The sequence below is a fragment of the Callospermophilus lateralis genome (assembly GCF_048772815.1).
Source record: "Callospermophilus lateralis isolate mCalLat2 chromosome 11 unlocalized genomic scaffold, mCalLat2.hap1 SUPER_11_unloc_3, whole genome shotgun sequence".
NCBI classification, from domain to species: Eukaryota; Metazoa; Chordata; class Mammalia; order Rodentia; family Sciuridae; genus Callospermophilus; species Callospermophilus lateralis.
Genome location: NW_027510155.1, coordinates 3,518,494 through 3,539,149, shown reverse-complemented (window position 1 = coordinate 3,539,149; position 20,656 = coordinate 3,518,494). Strand labels below are relative to the sequence as shown.

General features: G+C 35.5%; 1 pseudogene; it reads left to right on the top strand.

Moving 5' to 3' along the window:
* The first annotated feature begins 11,611 nt into the window (after positions 1–11,611).
* LOC143385826 (zinc finger protein 280D-like) overlaps positions 11,612–20,656 on the top strand; it is a 51,459-nt pseudogene continuing 42,414 nt past the window's right edge.

Here is a 20,656-nt window from a genome sequence, read left to right as displayed (position 1 = left end):
GCCCTTGATTTGGATACATAGTTTTGAATTATGTTCTGCAGAAATGAGTCCTCTAAATCCATAGACAATGGCCTAAGATCTTGTACCTGGGACTACTGAATGTAAAAGAGAACTTTCAGTGAAATAGAGAGTGTAGGCAGGATTCCAGTGTAGGGTAAGGAAGAATAGTGAGTTTAGGATTTGGACCAAAGGCCCTTTTTGCAATCCAATGAATTTCTATTAAAGTGTAAATGGGAATGCCAGCACACATGAAGAGTCAGTCACAACAAGGCACTTGGGGAAATAGATATCAATAAGGATGTTAGGAGATCAGGCAAAGTACAAAATGAGTGATAAGATCAGGGATAATTTCAACAGGGGGATAGTTGAACACACTATCCTTGAAAGAATCAAGTGTATACTCACCATAGGATTGAAATTTGAAAACAATAGGCAATGCAGACATAGATGATTTTAGGAATCCATGCTCTCTTTAAAATGAGGCTTTGGGAGAAGAATAAGATAAGTGTGAGTTTTGCATTTTGTGTCCAGAACATGATGTGATGAAAGGAATATGTGGAGCAGGTGACATGCATATTTCTTCCACCCTTTCTGGGAGCATGTATTGAAACCCTATCATTTAGAGTTTGGGGATAAAAATAGGTGTACCCTGGGTTTATGTATATAGAGATGATGCATGAATAGACCATATGGTGAATAAAAAATATAACAGGTTACTATTTTAAATAATGGATAGAATTGATATTTTAAATAATACATGAAATCTGGTATTCACATACAAACATTCAATCCAAGTAGTTATACATGTAGTGTTAATATTAGGGTTACTAATTATAACAAACTGTGTTTGAGTTTTGCTTCAAAAATGATGAAGGAATTCAAAAGTTATGTGATATAAAAGAAATCTCATGAAAAAGCAAGTAAAGAAACATGGAGAAATACATGGGATCTGATACAGGGAGTGAATGAAAGGGAATCATATGCATATCAATTTGTGAATTGTGGATGAAATGATACATCCTATGATGTATATATACTGATGAAATAGGAATATAACAATTTTGAATAAAAAATTAACTCAAAATACACATCATGTCCCAAATGAATATACTTTCATTGATGTTAAACTGGGTCACTTACTGTAGAAATATTAGGGTTAGAACTCAATATTCACTGAAGTTCATTTTGAGTATTCCGAAATGAATATGTATGTCAAGAAAATGAATATTTCTAAAAAATATCTCCTGAAAAGTTGATTATAAATCCACACAGATGGACATGAAAGAATCAAAGTAGTATAAGTATATGACACATATAGTTCATGTTTGCAAATTTATACTATATATATATATATATATATATATATATATATATATATATATATATATATATATTTAATACATTAAAATGAAATAGTATGTATGCCAATCGAAATTCATAAGGGGATACATATCCTTCACATATGTACCCAAAATATTCATTTTCCTCTACATTGTTTCACATCTAAACTTGTTGAAGTAGAAAGCTCACCACAGCTTTAATTTTCAGTTACCTCAGTGTTTTGGGGGGCAGTGATCTCTTCATAAAATTCGTATTTACCAAAGTGAGAGTTCTCTCAAAAATATACCTGTGATGGCAGTAGGATTATATATATGTATATAAAAATATACATCGTGACCCAGTCGACAGAGACAGGGAGTCAGGAAGTTACATATTTATTGATTTTAAAAATTCTTGGAGAAGTAAATGAGAAAAATGTGTCAAAGGTTTTATAATATGTATCTCTGATTAAGCAAAAGGCAAGTCCAAGTATACACCATGCCTCCGATCAAATGCCTCTACTTCTATTCTTTTAGGATTATTTTTATGGATGTTAGGATAAGTAGTCAAAGCCTAGAATGTTATGGGTTAGTGTCAGAAATTCAATATTTCAAATGGCAAAATGGAAAATGAGTCTAATACATATGGGAACACGTGGCACATAAAAATCTTCGACGGTCATCCACCACAATGCCTGGACATTACTATCACCGCAAAGAAGACACAATGAGAGGAGAAGAGGAAAAAAATCTGTGAATACGTATGTGGAATTGAAAATTCTGAGGAGCTCACAAACTTGGGTGTGGCAGAAGAGATCCCAAAAGTAGAGGACAGGGTAAACCTTCCACAAACATGGAACTTTGCTGGCCTAATGACTTCTTGACTATCTGCTTCTGTCATTCGTGCACTAGAAATATAGCTTTGTGTTTTAGCTTCCTTTGTAGTGAGATGATGAAAGCTTGGTCTTAGTCTATGTGAACAGGAGGACATGGGTTCATATTTTCCAATAGGAACAGGAGGCAGCAGAGATGAATCCTCTCTATGCAGGTAACTGTGGCCGTTGGGGTATGAATGTCTCTCTGGGTGCATTGTGAAGCCTTTGGCTCACTGCCCAGTTTTAATGGCATTTCTTACAGCTTCCATGAAAAATTGGTGTTTGTTTTTGAAATACAAAGAGGTCAACCATGACACAGTGCTGGACGGAGCTCTGCCAGTGGGGTGAGTCAGGGTCTGTAGGCAAAAACACAAACTAGGCTGCTACCCCATATATCTTTCCAACTTGAGCATAGCAACTTGTTTCTGATCATTGCACCAAATCCTCTCCCCACAACAAAATGCCTTTATATTTTCGGGGCTCCTGGCTATACCTTGTCAGTCACATGTCATTTGGAAACCAATGACAGAACCACAGGGGACAACCACAGATGTTGGATCACACACCTGCACTCCATTGCTCCAGGCCCAGTTCCTTGCTGGCTGCTACTCACTGGCATCTCTGTTCTTCACCATGGTCATGAATTCCACTCAGTCAAAAATGGCACTCGCTGGTTCAGTCATGATGAGCAACAGGATTTCTAAAGGTTCTCTAGGGATTTTTGGTCATGCGATTCTCAAAAACTTCATGGTATTGGCCTAGCCATATTTCAAGAATGAAGAAGTTGACACTTTGGGTTTTGATTTATTCATGATCCATTAAGTGTTGAGGAATCTCCTGTCAGTAAAAGCTCTGGAGATCGCATGCAGACAAGGTTCCCAAGGAGTGGAGAAAGGTCACAGGAATGCAGGCCCACTGGGGTCTAAAATATGGGGTTCCTGTGAGTTTTGGTTCTCAACTATAGCTGAAAAGGCTTTCACAGCAAAATCATGTGAAATACTGGCTGAGATTCTCAGTGCTGTAGAGAAAGCCATGCTCAGCCTAGATCTCACTTTCCAAAGGCTTCTCTAATGCCTGGCCTTCTAAAATCCCAACACAATTCATGGCAATAGTTCTCTGAGATCAGTTACAGGACTCAGTCTCTAATGGCATCACACCAGACTTCAAGCTGAGGTGGACCCAGTCATCTTTTCCAACCACCACACAAAAGACCACTATTCTAACAAAAACACTCCCACATGGCCCTCATCTTCTTTCATACAGACACTCATCATAACATTCTGGCTGGGGGTTTCTATAGGGTGAGCAGTCTTAGATGGTGTGCAAAGTAGGCTCTCATGCCCATCATATTCCAAATGTCATGGTGGCCTGGACACCCTTCCTGAGAAACAGGATAGATAAAATGGGCCTGTAGTTAATACTGCTCTGCTTGTCAAATTAGAGGCCTTCTGAATGCCAGGGGTAGATTCTTTATGTGTACTGGACTCATGAAAAAACCCAAACACCTGTGTGCTAGTTACTGGAGGGCTTGCAACAACTTATTTGACCCAGAGAATCCCTGTTCTGACTTCATAGGGGTCAGGAGCCTGACCAAAGGAAGGCAAGAGACTTCATCCAATAGTACACTTCTTTTTCATCCTTTTAGTTTGGGATGGACACATGGGATTTTTTTTTTGATTTTCCTGGGGTGCTGAGAATGTAATTCACAGGCACACACAGGGCCAAGAGTCTGATTCAGACACAGCTTTTACAAAGCACTTTTTGAAAAGGCACAGATTAGGCCTCTTCATTTCCATTTGAAACTGTTTTCTTGAGGAGTCCCAAAGGAGTGCCCTAAGGCAAACACCTCCCTGACATTAAGGGGAACAGAACAATAGGAAAGAAAGAAGCCTGGAGAAAAACTTGTCTTTAATTGAACACTGTGGCACTGACAGCTCCTAATCATGCAACTTGGGTTACTATCTATCCAAGCAGGGATTCTCCAGAGAGATCCTTACCAGTCATGCTAATTTTTGAGTTTTCTGAGATGCTTGGCATGCCCTTCAGCAATCAGTCCATGGCCATGTCACAGAGCGTGAATGTGGTACACATCTTGGACACAAAACCACGAACCCCTTCAGAGAGTGGCCAAAATTCAGGAAGAATACAGGAACTTAGGATCTTGGTAGGTGTTTCCCATCTGCAAGGCAAGCAGCAGTCCACTCATACATTGGACATGAGGAGTCCTGCAAAGATTATCACTAGACAGGACACATTCATCGCTGCATTCTTCTCTCTTCTCTCTTTAACCACAAACCCAGTGGGATCCACTGACATAGAAAGGCTCCCTTGTTAACAATCCATTTCAAACCAACAACCATGAAAAAAAAAAACCACGTTTTTCCTTCATGTTCTCAGAACATGAGACAAAATGACAAATTGAAACACACACCCACTGAGACACACAAACCACCCCTGTATTTGGTCTGCATCTATCCACTCTGTCCTCTGACTGGTGGGTGAAAATATGTTCCTCAGCAGTGGCCTGTCCTGTCTCAGCTCTGGTCTCCTTGGCCATCTCTGTGTAGTTGTCAGGAGCCAGCAATGAGCCAACACTTCTTTCTCAGGAAAGGCCCTGTTGAGACCATTCAAGGCATTTGGCTATCCACACATCACTAGGTACCAACAAACAATGACTCTGGCCTTGGTACAGATAATCAAGTGAGCCCACTGGGAGTGGAACTGCCTCTGGATGCCTCGCCTCCTGGATCCCATGTTCAGAGAGTTCCATCACCAAGGAAGTGACGTGAGGTCACTTCCTTCGGGGAAGTGAATGAGGTCACTGCCTTGGCAACCACTTTGTCCTAACAGTTGTTTCCAAGGGTCCCATGAGATAGAGGCTGCCCCACCTTCCTGTGACATTTTCACAGGACTTAAAGGTCTATATACCCTAGGAGCCCGGGTTCAGCAATCCACACAGACCTGATTGTGTCCATCTTCCCTGCATTGAGAAGAGAGAGGCTGATTCAGTCTCATCCCTTCTTCCTGACTGGGTTCTTGGCCATGGAAGATGACTTTAGACCTCACAGGTCCTACCTAGCTGCCTACATTTGCTCCAGGGATCATTTCGGCATCTACCTTTGAGCTTCTCAGCAGTTGTAGGATTCCCTACATACATGTATGGCAAGATCAACTCAGGACCTGCTGTTATGTGAAAATAGATTGAGGGAACAGAGTATGGTTAAGGGTCATATCATGTTTGATTTGGGTTAAAAGTCATCCTGCTGGATGAATACGATTATTGGGCAACTGGGATATTTATAGGAATGTAAGGGGAAATTAATTTCTATAAAATTAATGTTGTTCTGTATACATGAAAACACAGATAACAAATTATTTTTTGTGTGTGTTAGGATATATAACCCAGAACATTGTACTTGTTTGGCAAACACTGCCACTGAACTCTATCTCCGGCCCCCCACAGATAACAAATTCTTGGTTCAAATAAAGCAGTTTAATTGTGGTTTTTATGATATTTTTTTTTTGTAACAGAATTTTTTAAGTCCAATGAATGACAGACATTCAGTCATAAATTTCTGAAGACTGTGACTGAGACTTATTCATCTTTTTCCCTTTAGAATTTAGCATAACACCTTGTTTACAGAAGGCCATGAGTGTGTGTGTGTGTGTGTGTGTGTGTGTGTGCATGCATGTGTGTGTGTTTAATTTATATATGACAGCAGAATGCATTACAATTCTTATTACATATATAGAACACAATTTTTCATATCTCTGGTTGTATATATAGTAATTCACACCAATTTGTGTCTTTATACCTGTACTTTGGATAATAATGTTCATCACATTCAACCATCGTTAATTGCCCCATGCCCCCTCCCCTCTCCAACCCTTCTGTCATATCTAGAGTTCATCTATTCCTCCCATACTCCCTCTTTCCATCCCACTATGAATCAGCCTCCATATATCAAAGAAAACACTAGGCATTTGGCTTTTTGGGATTGGCTAACTTCACTTAGCATTGTCTTCTATAACTTCATGCATTTACCTACAAATGCCATGATTTTATTCTCTTTTATTGCTGAGTAATATTCCATTGTGTATATGTGCCACATTTTTTTAATTCATTCATCTATTGAAGGGCATCTAGGTTGGTTCTACAGTTCAGCTATTGTGAATAAACATTGATGTGGCTGTGTCCCTCTAGTATGCTATTTTTAAGTTGTTTGGATATAGACCAAGGAGAGGGATAGCTGGGTCAAATGGTGGTTCCATTCCCAATTTTCCAAGAAATCTCCATACTGCTTTCCATATTGGCTGCACCAATTTGCAGTCCCACCAGCAATGTATGAGTGTACCTTTTCCCCCTGCATCCTCGCCAACACTTATTGTTGTTTTTATGCATAATAAGTGCCATTCTGACTGGAGTGAGATGAAATCTTAGAGTGGTTTTGATTTGCATTTCTCTAATTGCTAGTGATGATGAACATTTTTTCATGTATTTGTTGATTGATCGTACATCATCTTCTGAGAAGTGTCCCTTCAGGACCTTGGCCCATTTATTGATTGGTTTATTTGTATTTTTGGTGCTTAGTTTTTTGAGTTCTTTATATAATAGAGATTAGTGCTCTATCTTATGTGTAAAGGTTAAAGATTTGCTTCTAAGATGTAGGCTCTCCATTCACCTCACAGATTGTTTCTTTTGCTGAGAAGAAACTTTTTAGTTTGATTCCATCCCATTTATTGATTCTTGATTTTAATTCTTATGTCATAGGAGTCCTATTAAGGAAGGTGAGGCCTAATCCCACATGATGGAGATTAGAGTCTACTTTTTCTTCTGTTAGATATAGGGTCTCTGGTTGTATTCCTAAATCCTTGATCCATTTTGAGTTGAGTTTTGTGCATGGTGAGAGATAGGGGTTTAATTTCATTTTGTTGCATATGGATTTCCAGTTTTCCCAGCACCATTTGTTGAAAAGACTATCTTTTCTCCAATGATGTTCTTGGCACTTTTGTCTAATATAAGGTAATTGTAGTTTTGGAGGTTAGTCTTTGTGTCTTCTATTCTGTACCATTGGAATACCAGTCTGTTTTGTTGCCAATACTATGCTGTTTTTGTTACAATTACTTTGTAGTATAGTTTAAGGTCTGGTACAGTGATGCCACCTGCTTCTCTCTTCCTGCTAAGAATTGCTTTAGCTATTCTGGGTCTCTAATTTTTCCAGATGAATTTCATGATTGCTTTTTCTATTTCTATGAGGAATGCCATTGGGATTTTGATCAGAATTGCATTAAATCTGTTTATTGCTTTTGGAAGTATGGTCATTTTGATAACATTAATTCTGCCTATCCAAGAGCAAGGTAGATATTTCCATCTTCTAAGATCTTCTTTGATTTCTTTCTTTAGAGTTCTGTAATTTTCATTATATAGTTCTTTCATCATTTTCATTAAGTTGATTGCCAAGTATTTTATTTATGTATTTATTTATTTAGTTTTGAGGCTATCGAGAAGGGGGTAGTTGTCCTCATTTCCCTTTCTGAGGATTTCTCACTGATATACAGAAATGCCTTTGATTTATGGGTGTTGATTTTATACCTTGCTATTTTGCTGAATTCATTTACTAGTTCTAGGAGTTTTCTGGTGGAAAACTAGAAAACTAGTTAGAGTGTTCCAGGTATAGAATCATATCATCAGCAATTTCTATTTCCTGAAATAAATTGGAGACTATTGGTATTAGTTCTTCTTTAAAGGTCTTGTAGAACTCGGCTGTGAATCCATCCAGTCCTGGACTTTTCTCTGTTGGTAGACTTTTGAGGGCGTCTGCTATTTCGTCACTTGAAATTGATCTGTTTAAATTGTGTATATCATCCTACTTAAATTTGGGCAAATTATATGACTCTAGAAATTTGTCGATGTCTTCGATATTTTCTATTTTATTGGAGTATAAGTTTTCAAAATAATTTCTAATTATCTTCTGTATTTCCGTAGTGTCTATTGTGATATTTTCTTTTTCATCATGTATGTTAGTGATTTGAGTTTTCTCTCTCCTTTTCTTTATTAGCATGGCTAAGGGTCTGTCAATTTTATTTGTTTTTTCAAAGAACAATCTTTTTGTTCTGTCAGTTTTTCAATTGTTTCTTTTGTTTCAATTTCATTGATTTCAGCTCTGATTCTAATTATTTCCTGTTGTCTGCTGCTTTTGGTGTTGATTTTTGTTCTTTTTCTAGGGTTTTGATATGTAGTGGAAAGTAATTTATTTGTTGACTTTTTCTTCTTTTAAGGAATGAACTCCATGCAGTGAACTTTCCTCTTAGAACTGCTTTCATAGTGTCCCAGAAATTTTGATATATTCTATCTGGGTACCTCTAAAAACTTTTTAATCTCCTCCTTGATGTCTTCTGTAACCCATTGCTCATTCAGTAGCATATTATTTAGTCTCCAGGTGTTAGAGTGTATTTTATTTCTTATTTTATCATTGATTTCTAATTTTATTCCATTATGATCTGATAGAATGCAGGGTAGTATCTCTACTTTTTATATTTGATAAGAGTTGCTTTGTGGCATAGTATATGGTCTATTTTAGAGAAGAATCCATGTGCTGCTGAGAAGAAAGTATATTCTCTCGTTGAAGGTTGGAATATTCTTAACTAAGTTAAGTCTAAGTTTTTGATTATATTATTGAGTTCTATAGTTTCTTTGTTAGGCTTTTGTTTGGAAGATCTATCTAGTGATTAAAAGGGTGTGCTAAGGTCACCCAAAATTATTGTGTTGTGGTCTATTTGACTCTTGAACTTGAGAAAAGTTTGTTTGATGAACATAGCCATTCCATTGTTCGGGGCATATATATTTATAATTGTTAAGTCTTGTTGGTGTATGGTTCCCTTGAGCAGAATGTAGTGTCCTTCTTTATCCTTTTTGATTGACTTTAGTTTGAAGTCTACTTTATTTGAAATAATGATAGAAACCCCTGCTTGCTTCTGCAGTCCATGTGAGTGGTATGATTTTTCCCAACCCATAACCTCAGTCTGTGAATGTCTTTTTCTATAAGTCTCTTGGAGGCAGCATATTGTTGGGTCTTTTTTTTTTTGGTCCAATCTGCTAGTCTATTTCTTTTGATTGGTGAGTTTAGGCCATTAACATTATTATTGAGACATGATTTGTATTCCCAGCCATTTTTGTTTATTTCTGATATTTAACATGACTTGGTTTCTCTTTGATGAGATTTTCCTTTAGTGTAATCCCTCCCTCTGCTGATTTTCATCTTTATTTTTCATTTCCTCTTCTTTGACTATTTTGCTGAAGATGCTCTGTAGTGTAGGCTTTCTACTTGTAAATTCTTTTAACTTTTTTTATCATGGAAGGTTTTTATTTCATCATTAAATCTAAAGCTTAGTTTTGCTGATATAAGATTCTTGGTTGGCATCCATTTTCTTTCAGAGTTTGGTATTTGTTGTTCCACGATCTCCTGGATTGGAAGGTCTGGGTTGAAAAATCTGCTGAGATAATGAATCGGTCTCTTCCTATATGTGATCTGATTCCTCTCTCTTGTGGCTTTTAAGATTCTATCCTTATTATTTTTGTATGTTAGGCATTTTCATTATAATGTGCCTTGGTGTACATCTGTTGTAATTTTGTACATTTGGTGTCCTGTAAGCCTCTTGTATTTGGTTTTCCAATTTGTTCTTCATGCTTGGGAAATTTTCTGATATTATCTCATTCAAGAGATTGTGCATTCCTTTGGCTTGAAACTCTGTGCCTTTCTCTATCTCAATACCTCTTAGATTTGTTCTTTTGATGCTGTCCCATAATTCTTGGATGTTCTGTTCATGGTTTCTAACTTTCTTCACTGTGTGGTCAACTTCATTTTCCAGATTGTATACTTTGTCTTCATTATCTGACATTCTTTCTTCCAAGTGATCTAGTCTGTTGGTTATGCTTTCTATTGAGTTTTTTATTTGATTTAAGCTATCCTTCATTTGAAGGATTTCTGACTGTTGTTTTTTTTTTCAGAGTCTCTATCTCTATTTTGAAGTCATCTTTTGCTACCTGTATTTGCTCTCCTATTTCTTTGTTGGAGTGATCAATTTGTGCTTGTATTTGCTCATTTAGGTCATTCTTTAATTCACAAATCATTTTGATTATGAACCTTCTGAACTCCTTCTCTGACATTTCATCAACTTCGCTGCTCATAAGTTCTGTTATTATAGTGTTCTGTCTTGTTTGGGGCACTTTCCTCTCTTGTTTTTTCATGTTGTCTATATGTCTTCCTTTCTTGCAGTGTGGATCTGAGACATTACAGTTTCTTCCCTATATTCTTGTGGTACCTGTGCAGATTGTCTGTACCTCACCTTGATGTTGGGCTTTCAGACGCTCAATGGATGCTACTGCATTCTGGATCTGGGCCCTGCAGAAGCTGGTGTGGGTGGATCTGGGCCACTGGGCTTGACCTCCTGTGGTAGTCTGCTGGTAGGAAGAGGTGGTCTTGCGCCAAAGGCTAAGCTCTGGAGGTGTCTGCCCCGCTGGGGGAGAGATGAACCCGACCTACTCAGAGCATGAACCCAGTGTGCTGGAGTGGCAGTCTGGGCTGGATCTGGGCTCCTCAGTAGTCGACTGGTCAGACGGGGTGGTCCTGCACCAGAGGCTAGGCTATGGCGAGTGTCTGCCCCACTGGGAAAGGGCTGTGCACCTAGGCCCTGCGCGCCTGGGCCCTGTGCGGCAGAGGCCAGTGTGGGTGGATCTCAGTAGTTATATTTTGAATGTATCAGTCTATGATGAAATGTATCCAACCAAGTTTTTGTTCCTTTTCAGTTGCTAAAAAAAAGAATAATAAACTAGAATTTATTTTAACTTTTGTTTTCTTACAGAAATTATTACATTTCTGAAACGTGAAAAGTAGGTAATAAAGATGAATGCCAATTGGCATTTGAAAAGTCAGATTTACTAAAACAATACATCATGAGGTGATTGATTACTAGTTTTTATGAAAGAATATTGTTTAAAAATTGTTTTTACTTAGTAATTAATTGTATTTATTCAATTATTAAGTGCTTACTTCAACCACCACTTTATTTATTTAATTGGGTTTATTTAGGGATGAATCAGTTATATGAGTTATGTATATATCAAACATATCCAACTTAAAAATTGAGCTTTTTATAGGAAAAAAGAGTTTATTGTAGTTTAATTACCCCACCCTAATGATAATATATCTTTATTTTACAGGAGGGAAAACAGATATAACTTGCTGCCTTGTTTGGAGTCACATGGTGAGTTTTAAGATCAAAATTCTCCCCAATAATTTCTTAATCCCAAGTCCCATGTTTTAATATTTAGTCTTCCTTAAAGTGATTCATAAAATTGACTGATCTCATGTATCAGTACTTAGGTGACAATTTACAGAAAATTAGCTCTGCAACTTGATGGGCGAAAACCCTTTTCAACCAAAAGGTAAGTGTTGTGGCCACAACAGATGACAGTGTGTATGGCTTTTGTTTAACTGCTTCAAGAGAAGGTGGAGGACTTTTTCTTAAAAACCTAAAATTGTTGGAGTAGCAAATGTTCATATAAAAAAGTAAAGTAGAAGTGAACTTTATTCTTTTTGTTAACAGAGATAAATATCAATTTAGTATATTCATGTGTTTCTTCTATGCATAGACAAAAAATATTTCTAGAAAACATTAAAAAAGTGCTATGTGACCTTAACGTTTTTCTCTGCAGTGTATTCTGTATATTTTAACAATGGCAGAGTCCTGTGAGAAAGAACAAGGAAGATCTTTGCATACTCTTATCAGTTCTCTAGGGCTGCCACAACAAAGTACCACAGACTAGGTGGTTTATAGGATGGAAGTTTGTTTTCTCATAATTTTTGAGGCTAAAATCCAAGAATAACTTGATGGTAGGGTTGGTTTCTTCAGAGGGCCACAAGGGGAGGGTCAGGCTTTTCTCTTGGGCTTGTAGATAGCCATGTTCTCATTAGGTTTTCACATGGTCCTCTCTCTGTGCATATGCCTGCATCCCAATTTTCACTTCTGTTAAAAGACACCAGTTATATGGATTTTATTGCCACCCACATGACCTTTTTTAAAAATATTATTTATTTATTTATTTACTTATTTCTATGTGGTGCTCAGGCTCAAACCTAGTGCCTCATGCATGCAAGGCATGTGCTCTACCACTGAGCTATCACCCAGCCCCTAGTGACCTTATTTTAACATAATTATTTCTAAAGGTCTATCTATAAATATAGCCAAAGTCTGAGGTAGTGAGGGTTAGGAATTTAGCATATGGCTTTTGAGAAAACACAATTTAACCTATTACATATATCAGCTGGAAATAAATAGTATTTTTTTATCAGTTCACAGTGGATCTTTTCTAATTTTTTAAAATTAGGTACTCTCTTACTTCACCTGATCTATACGTTATCTCATGCTGTGGGTATGTTGATTATCTAATGTTCTGGGGGAAATGTATTCTCAGTGAATTAAATTTGACTGTGGCTATGTAAAATTAAGACATGAAGAAAGAGAGTAGTTTGAGATCATGTGTTTTAACATTTGAATTGAATGATATTGACTGTCAATGTAGTTCAAAATTCAAAGGAAAATAAAAATGTAATGGTTTATTGAGGAAGTTATAATTGAACCAAGGATTAGTGCAAACAGGCAATAAATTGGTTGAGTTTCTAGTTGAAAATGGATGTTTTACATGGTGTTTTCCATTTTCTTGAATGTATATAAAACTTAGGTAGATATCATAAATAGCTTCAAGTAATTTCTTCAGTCATACAATTACAAGGCAGTGAAGATTTGAACCATTCAATTTGATTTCAAGTCCATGTCCTTTTTATGTTGTAGACTGAAATGATATAGACTATAAAGGTAAGGTACTCTGTGCAGAAGTGATATAGATTTTAGTATTTTTAATGATCTGAGTTGAAAAACTTAAAGAACTCTTATCTAACTAGTAAAATAGTACAATTATAAAAGAAAGGGGTCAGTTTGTGATGTCGATGACATTTGAAAAAATAGGAAGGCCTTTGATAGGTAGATTACTAAACATTTAAATATTAGACCAGGGAATGGTTTGTGACATACTTTTCTATATATTCATAAAAGAATGGCATCTAATTTGTTGAAATATTTGCTTTGTATGCCGTCTCCAGAGCATAATTTCAGTTGGTATCTTTCAGTTTTATGGTAGAATATTGCTTGAATTTTGAGTTAAAAGTAGAAATGATATTATTTTAGTATAATAAAAAATTACCTTTTAAAAATGATGTATTAAAGATATTGCCAGAACCCTGGAAATTTTTATTTCTTTTGTGGATAGGAGGTTTTCCTAAAATCCTTGTGCTATTGGTGTTCCACCTATATCTAAGTGCTTCTTAGGAGCTCAGTATATTTGGTCATAATTTCTGAGAAGTAGTATTTACTGTATGTATTTCTTTGATCGGTTTCTTCAGGTGAGAAAATGTAATATAACCTGGCTGGTATAAGCCTCCCTCATTTCCTGTATTTTAATTTAGCACCTATCTCTGCTTTGCTCTGTGCCTAACGTTCCTGAATTTGGTAGTAATTCTAGTTTGTTTCCTACCTGTTATTTCTTAGTCTTAGTCTACCCGTGGTTATTATCTCTTTAGAAAAATAATGATTAGATAGAATATGTTTATCTAGGTGTACTATTGAAACTCACTTTGGATTTTATTATCTCTAAGTTTTCTATCTATGGTAAATAACTAATATCTTTCATTTTCTGTCTTCCTATCTATCTTTTATTCTATCTTAATTGTACTAGTTATAATGCTAGTGAGATTTGAATTTCTTACTGTTATTACAGGGTGCTGACTACGGATATCAACTCAGAAATTGCTATTAGAATTGTTAAAGTAGATCTTCAATATCAGGTATTACAAAAATGTTTTTACTGCCAGGCATGGTGGTGCAAGCCTGTAATCCCAGCAATCTCAGCAGCTTGGGAGGCCGAGACAGGAGGATCACAAGTTTAAAGCCAATCTCAGCAAAATCGAGGTGTTAAGCAACTTAGTGAGACCCTGTCTCTAAATAAAATATAAAATAGGGTTGGGATATGGCTCAGTGGTCTAGTGCCCACTAGTTCAATCCCTGGTACTCACCCTGCAAAATGTTTTTATTTTTATTTTTGAAAATAAGGTTACTTCTCTCCTTTTGAAAATTAGATAATTTAAAAATGGCAGAACTCTTTATGGAATGTGAAGAAGAAGAACTGGAATCATGGCAGAAGAAAGTAAAAGAAGTTGAGGATGATGATGATGATGAGCCCATCTTTGTTGGAGAGATATCAAGTTCAAAACCAGCAATTTCCAGTAAGCATTTACTTTTACTAAAGCCGAATTTTATAAGATATTATTATTAATGGAAAACTTGTGAATGTCTTATGGGACTCAGTGTACTTATTCTACTGTAAGGAGTTAGGGATGAGAGATGAGGGGGAGGCCAGTAAGAACTTGAGAATCAAAATGGGGATGTGATTGGAGACTAGAAGGAAGCCAAAGGTTAAATATCAGATGTGTGAGAAAGAAGTAGGCTTAGATTGGCTTGTTGCATTGGAGGTCTTCTGAGATTGGAAATAATTTCTAGTGAAACTGTTTATCCGAGTGAACTGTTTATCTGTTTATTTCTGTCTTTTCTCATTTAGCAGTTAGATAAGGAAGGATTTGGAATGCTTAGATTAAAATTTTGGAATATACTAAGTGTATATTAGTATCAGATGGAAATTCTCACATCTAGGCCTCATTGCATTGTCATTCATACATGGCTAAAACTGTATATAGGCAGTGAATGATTCAGAGTCTCTGACTTAAGTCCTTGATGGGTTGTAGATTCTGACCATATTCATTTTTTAGCAACTTATATTTATGAAAAAGAGGGACATCACCTATAGCCACTGTACTTTGATGATGTAGCAGTTAGCACACTTAAATCCTTTTAACTTTTTGGCAGAATAGCCTCTATGGATTACTAGCTTTCATATACAGTAATGGGGCTGGACATTGTTATATTGTTAGAGTAAAGATATCAATACTTGCTAAGATATCCACTCTGAGATGTCTGAAGTATAGAGAAATAACATAGATTTCAAGTAGAAGGAGAAAATAGATCCTTTCTGATTTTATTTATACATTTGTTTTAAACCAGGAGAATTTATCAAAGAATGTAATGTGCCCTGCATATTACTGTTTTCTTAACTTACTATGGCAATGCTTAAAAGTGTGAATGAGTCTCAAGTTTCTGTACAACCTTGTCACCATTCAAAGAAAGATATAGATTGTATATAAATACATTTTAGAACACTTCAAATATGTAGACTCTTTTTGTGTGTTGGACTGCTGTTGAATGTGTGTACTATTTCTTTGTCTTGCAGACAGTTTTGATTTGTGTATAATCAGATATGTCATCTTTTTTCTTCTGGCTTTTGGATCTTGAGTTTTAATGAGAACAGTTGTGCTTACTCTTGAAAATAGTTAAGGCTAATAATCTTGTTTCTTTTGTTTCTTTGGAAGCTAAAGATGTATGTGTTTAAAATTAACTGTATTCTTAAATTAGTGATAATTTATATATTCTTTCTAGTAACCTGTTTGTTTTCAAATTGTGATTTCCATTTTCTTAGTACATATTTTAAAATTAATATAATTTTTTTAGATATTTTGAACAGAGTTAACCCCAGCTCATATTCAAGGGGAATAAAGAATGGCATACTCAGTCAAGGTACAGCATTATTGTACTATTTTAATTTTAAAATAAAGTATTTTGAGAAAATTAATAGAAACATTTTCAATACATTGTGTAATTTTAAAATACAGGTATTACTGCTTCATTCAAGCCTACAAGTCAACACTATACGAACCCAACATCAAATCCAGTGGCTGCCTCGCCAGTAAATTTTCATCCTGAATCTAGATCTTCAGATAGCTCTGTTATTGTTCAGCCTTTTTCTAAACCTGTAAGTATTTTTGAAACTACATAGCCCAGGGTTATGTTTGATATTATTAATCAGCATCAGCAGTACTCAGTTAAAATTCTGGACTGTCACAGGTAGTTATCCAGTAGGAGCAAAATCATAAGAAAATGTCACCATTTTTATAATAGCTTAAATAGTACCCAAAGTAATAATTGCAGGCACTACATCCCCAGCCTATTAAGAAGTCAGGTAATATGCTTAAGTTGAATAGATATAATGTTGAAAACTATGTATCAAAATTTGAGTTAAAATATTAATAATGAATATTGCATAATGGCAAAATATTTAAGATCACAAACTGGGTCAGGTGTTCTTAATAGGGAAAATTATTGAGAGACCATCATAGCTTTTTATTCTAAAAACATACCTTCTTGGTTTAGTTTTAAAATCTTAATAAAAAGTAATAGTTAATAGTAATAGTTATCATCTATTGAGCTATTAATATACACAAGGATTTATGCTAAGTGCTATGCATAAATTAATCTTATTTAATTCTTAAGCATCCCTAGGAAGTATGTGCTGTTATTATCCCCATTTTATAGTTGAGGAAACTTAGGCTTATAGAGATTAAATGATTCACTCAAGATCACACAGCTGGCGAGGATCGGAGATTTCATTGTAGGCTAAACCAGTTTTTATGTGTGGGTACACACACATAACTATACATTGTATATGAATTTTTGCTTTCTAAAAATTGGAAGCATTGCCTAGTTCTAACAGTTCTCAATGGATAGTCTGTGAAGTCCTCTGGGGTTCCCTAAAACTCTCTCTGGGTTTGGAAATCAATGACATTGTCATCGTAGTTGAAGATACTAATTTTGCCTTTTCTACTATGTTGACATTTGCATTGATGATGTTGAAGCAATGGTGTGAGTAAGCTACTTATGCCTTAAGTGGGAATCAAAGCAGTGGCACCAAACTGTACCAGTAGTATTCATATTAGTCACCTACCGAATATTCACAATAAAAAAATTCCAGTTATACTCATTTCCTTGATGAAACTACTAAGATCTATTAACACCAGTTTAAGTATGAAACATTAATGTTATTAATTTTTAAACTCTACCCATTAATATTTGTCTTTCAAAATATTTTGCATGATGAAATAGTATACATAAAGTACTTCTGTGTCTGAAGTTTGGTGCTTGTGTGATTGAATTATGAGCTACACTATCTGTTTTTAAAAAATAGAACATCTTATCTAAATAGACATTTCCCAAATTTATTCTTGAACTAAATATTTAATAATAGCTTTATAATGTAAGTGATCCCTATGTAGGGCATATAGGTTTTTTTCTCGTCACATTAAACCTGAAAAAGGTGACCATTATGAGCCTCCCCTGTTTTCTCCCATAAGGCGGAGATTATGTGTAAGACATCTGCTTAATCCATCATACTGGAATGTTTTTTCCCTAGATATTACTAATCGCAAATTATATATAATCCTTTTGTTAAAAGACTGTAGATTCTTACAGAAGAATTAGCTCTTTTCTAAGCCTAACAGTTCAAGCGGTGTGCCAAGTCCTTTTCAGAGCCCTTCATTGAAAGTTTCATGAAATCGGTAGATGGCACCAGATGGTCTAAGGGGTAGGGATCCAGGTGAGTTTCCAGGTCATGACCTTTTGGATTTCGAAACCAACAGTTATTTTTCTGCTTCATTTTAATTACCTTTCAATATTGGTCATGCCTTACCTAGACTATAAATGGAATTGGGGTATGGAAATTTGAAAGTTTGAGTTTGTTTTACTTATATCTTAGGAAATTCTCATTCCTTAAGCTCAGAATCAAAAGAGTTATCTTTTTCATATTGTCTTATATTCTTTTTAGTCTAAATTTTATTTCCTTATTTATGGCATGGTATATGGAACCCTTACCTGGTAATTTAATGGCTACAGGCATAGTGTTTTACTGGATAACACATGGATAGAAGAAGGCTGTTTTTTTGGTTTTTGGTTGTCTTCCGTGTGTACCAGGAAATTTCTTTGACATTTCACTCTATTCCCTGGGTATCCAGTTTTACACATAATAGATGGTATTGTGCTCCTACGTTTCTGTTGTTCTTGCTGGTCCCTTATCATATCTTTACACAAGTCCTCCATTTCAAGTGATTTGGAGATAGAGCATCCTATACTTAGGAATAGCATTCCAAAAATGCAGAAAGGGAATTATTACACCAAACATAGATAATCAAACCCATTCTGTGTATAGATACACAAACCTGGGCTCAAATTTTTCCTACAATGTGCCTAATCAATTTTGAGTGGTTCCTACCCTATCCTAAAGCAGCTGTTGATGGTTTTACTGGTAAAGGATAACTTTTGGTAGAGGAAACTATAGGTCCTTTGCACAAGATTGCAGTCCTTTGTTCAGGGACTGTAATCTTGTACTTATACAACTAAGTATATTGTATCTTTCATACTTCAGAAATTCTCCCATCTGATCTTTTCTTTCCTTTTGACCAGGACTACATTTTTCAGGTAATCCCTAAGAACTAATAAATAATTCTTTATAAGAAATATAATAATGGATTTAATTTGAAAAATATATGCCCATTTGTGTACATTGTATGACTCGAGACTTCCTTATTGTGCTGTTTTTATTGTTTATCTTTATTTTTTGGCAATTGTAAAGGAATAAAATTCCAAGATTAATTACAACAAAAAATAGAATACCATTTTTACTTGAAACAATGACTGATAAACCATGGTGTATTATTTATTTATTTTTTTGTATCAACATTATCACACATGTATGTACTTAAAACAACACATGCATTATCTCACAGTCTTATGTATTATTACTGTGGGTCAGATGATGGTTTAGCTGGCTCCTCTGCTTTAGGGTCTCACAAGGCCGCTTTCAGTATGTGGTTCCTGAAGTTGCAGTCTTATCTGAAGCTTTGTGGGGGAAGTATCTGCTTCAAGTTCACATGGTTGTTTGTAGCATTCATTTCCTTACAGGTTGTCAAACTGAGTCTCAGTATCTGACTGTTTTTTGGTTCATTCTTTGTCAGATGGGTCTTCCCAGGTTGGCTACTTGCTTTCTCAAAGGTATTAAGAGAGAATCCTTAGCAAAATGTCATTAGAGTCTGAAGTAATGTAATTACAAATAGAAAATCATGTTTATCCCTACTTTTGCTGTATTCTACTGGTTAGAAGCAAGTCAGAGGTCCAACAAAAAGGGAGGGAATCACACAGGATATAATTAACAGGAGGTTGGAATGTGGTGACCACTTTAGTATATATCTGCCAGGCATGGTTCTTTAATTTTGGGTAGTTGGCAATCACTTCCTCAAAATTGAACACAGTGTACCTGCCATCTCAAGGAAAATGACTGAGAGTAGTATTTCTTGATTATGGTATAATTTGAGCTTTCAAGTAAAAATTAGAATTTTGGAAAACTTAACATCTGCCACTCTGATCTTGACAGCATCCTACTATTTCTTGAAGTGAGGTGGAAGGCTACCCAGAATGTAAAAATTATTTGCTGTTAGTTAGAATCAAATTAACTTAATGGTGTTCTCATGATTGTCATAGCTGTTTGGCATTTAGGGGGAAAAAGAGAAAGCAAAAACTCAATTATTTAATGAAGTTTATAAGTAAAAATATTTCAAACATAACTTGGGGGAAAAAATAACAAAGCCAGGTGGTATCTTTGATGTTACAAAGTTAAAAACTAGAGATTTTTTTGACTTGGACTGTTGTGTTTTTGTAGGCCTAGTTTTAAAGTCAAAGTACTTCAATTGGTGGTTCCCAATTCTTGGGTTCTTTAAAAAAAAAAAACAAATACACCAATAACAGTTTTGCCAGTTGGTCTGGGTGGGGCCTGGAAATAATAGATTTTTAAGAACTCCCAGAGATCTCCGTAAAGTTAAGAATGATAGAGGTGTATTCTAGAATGAATTGAGAGTCCTATTTAAGGAATTTTCTCCCTGTATTTTGGAAGCCATTGGTTTTAATAAATTGATTAATAGTTTCCTATTTTATGTCATGTTTTATATGTGTGTATGTTTACTTTTTCCATGAACTGTCTTTGTATTTCATCATCTCTTTCAGGTAGGCAGGGATGGAATATATTATTACTTATAAAGTTAGTATGATACTGCTTAAGGGTCAGACCAGGATTCTAATTTCGGCTCCATCCAAAACAAATGGTGCTGTATTGGGAACCTTCCTCAACCAGGAAGGGCTTTATTAGTTCTTTTGTGATGACTACTTGATATATTTACTATGACGAGCAATTACATATAAACATAATTGTGGCCGTTATTTGTCGGAAGATGAATAACTTGAAGTTCAGAAGTGAATTGCCCAAGGTTACATAGTTAAATAAAAATGCAAATCTTCTGAATGCCAGTAAAGTGCTTGTTCTACTCTTATTATTGTATATGACATTTTTCTGGACTGTTTTTATAATACATCAAAAATTCTCAATTGGAGAATTATTTTAATTAGTTATTGTTGATTAGT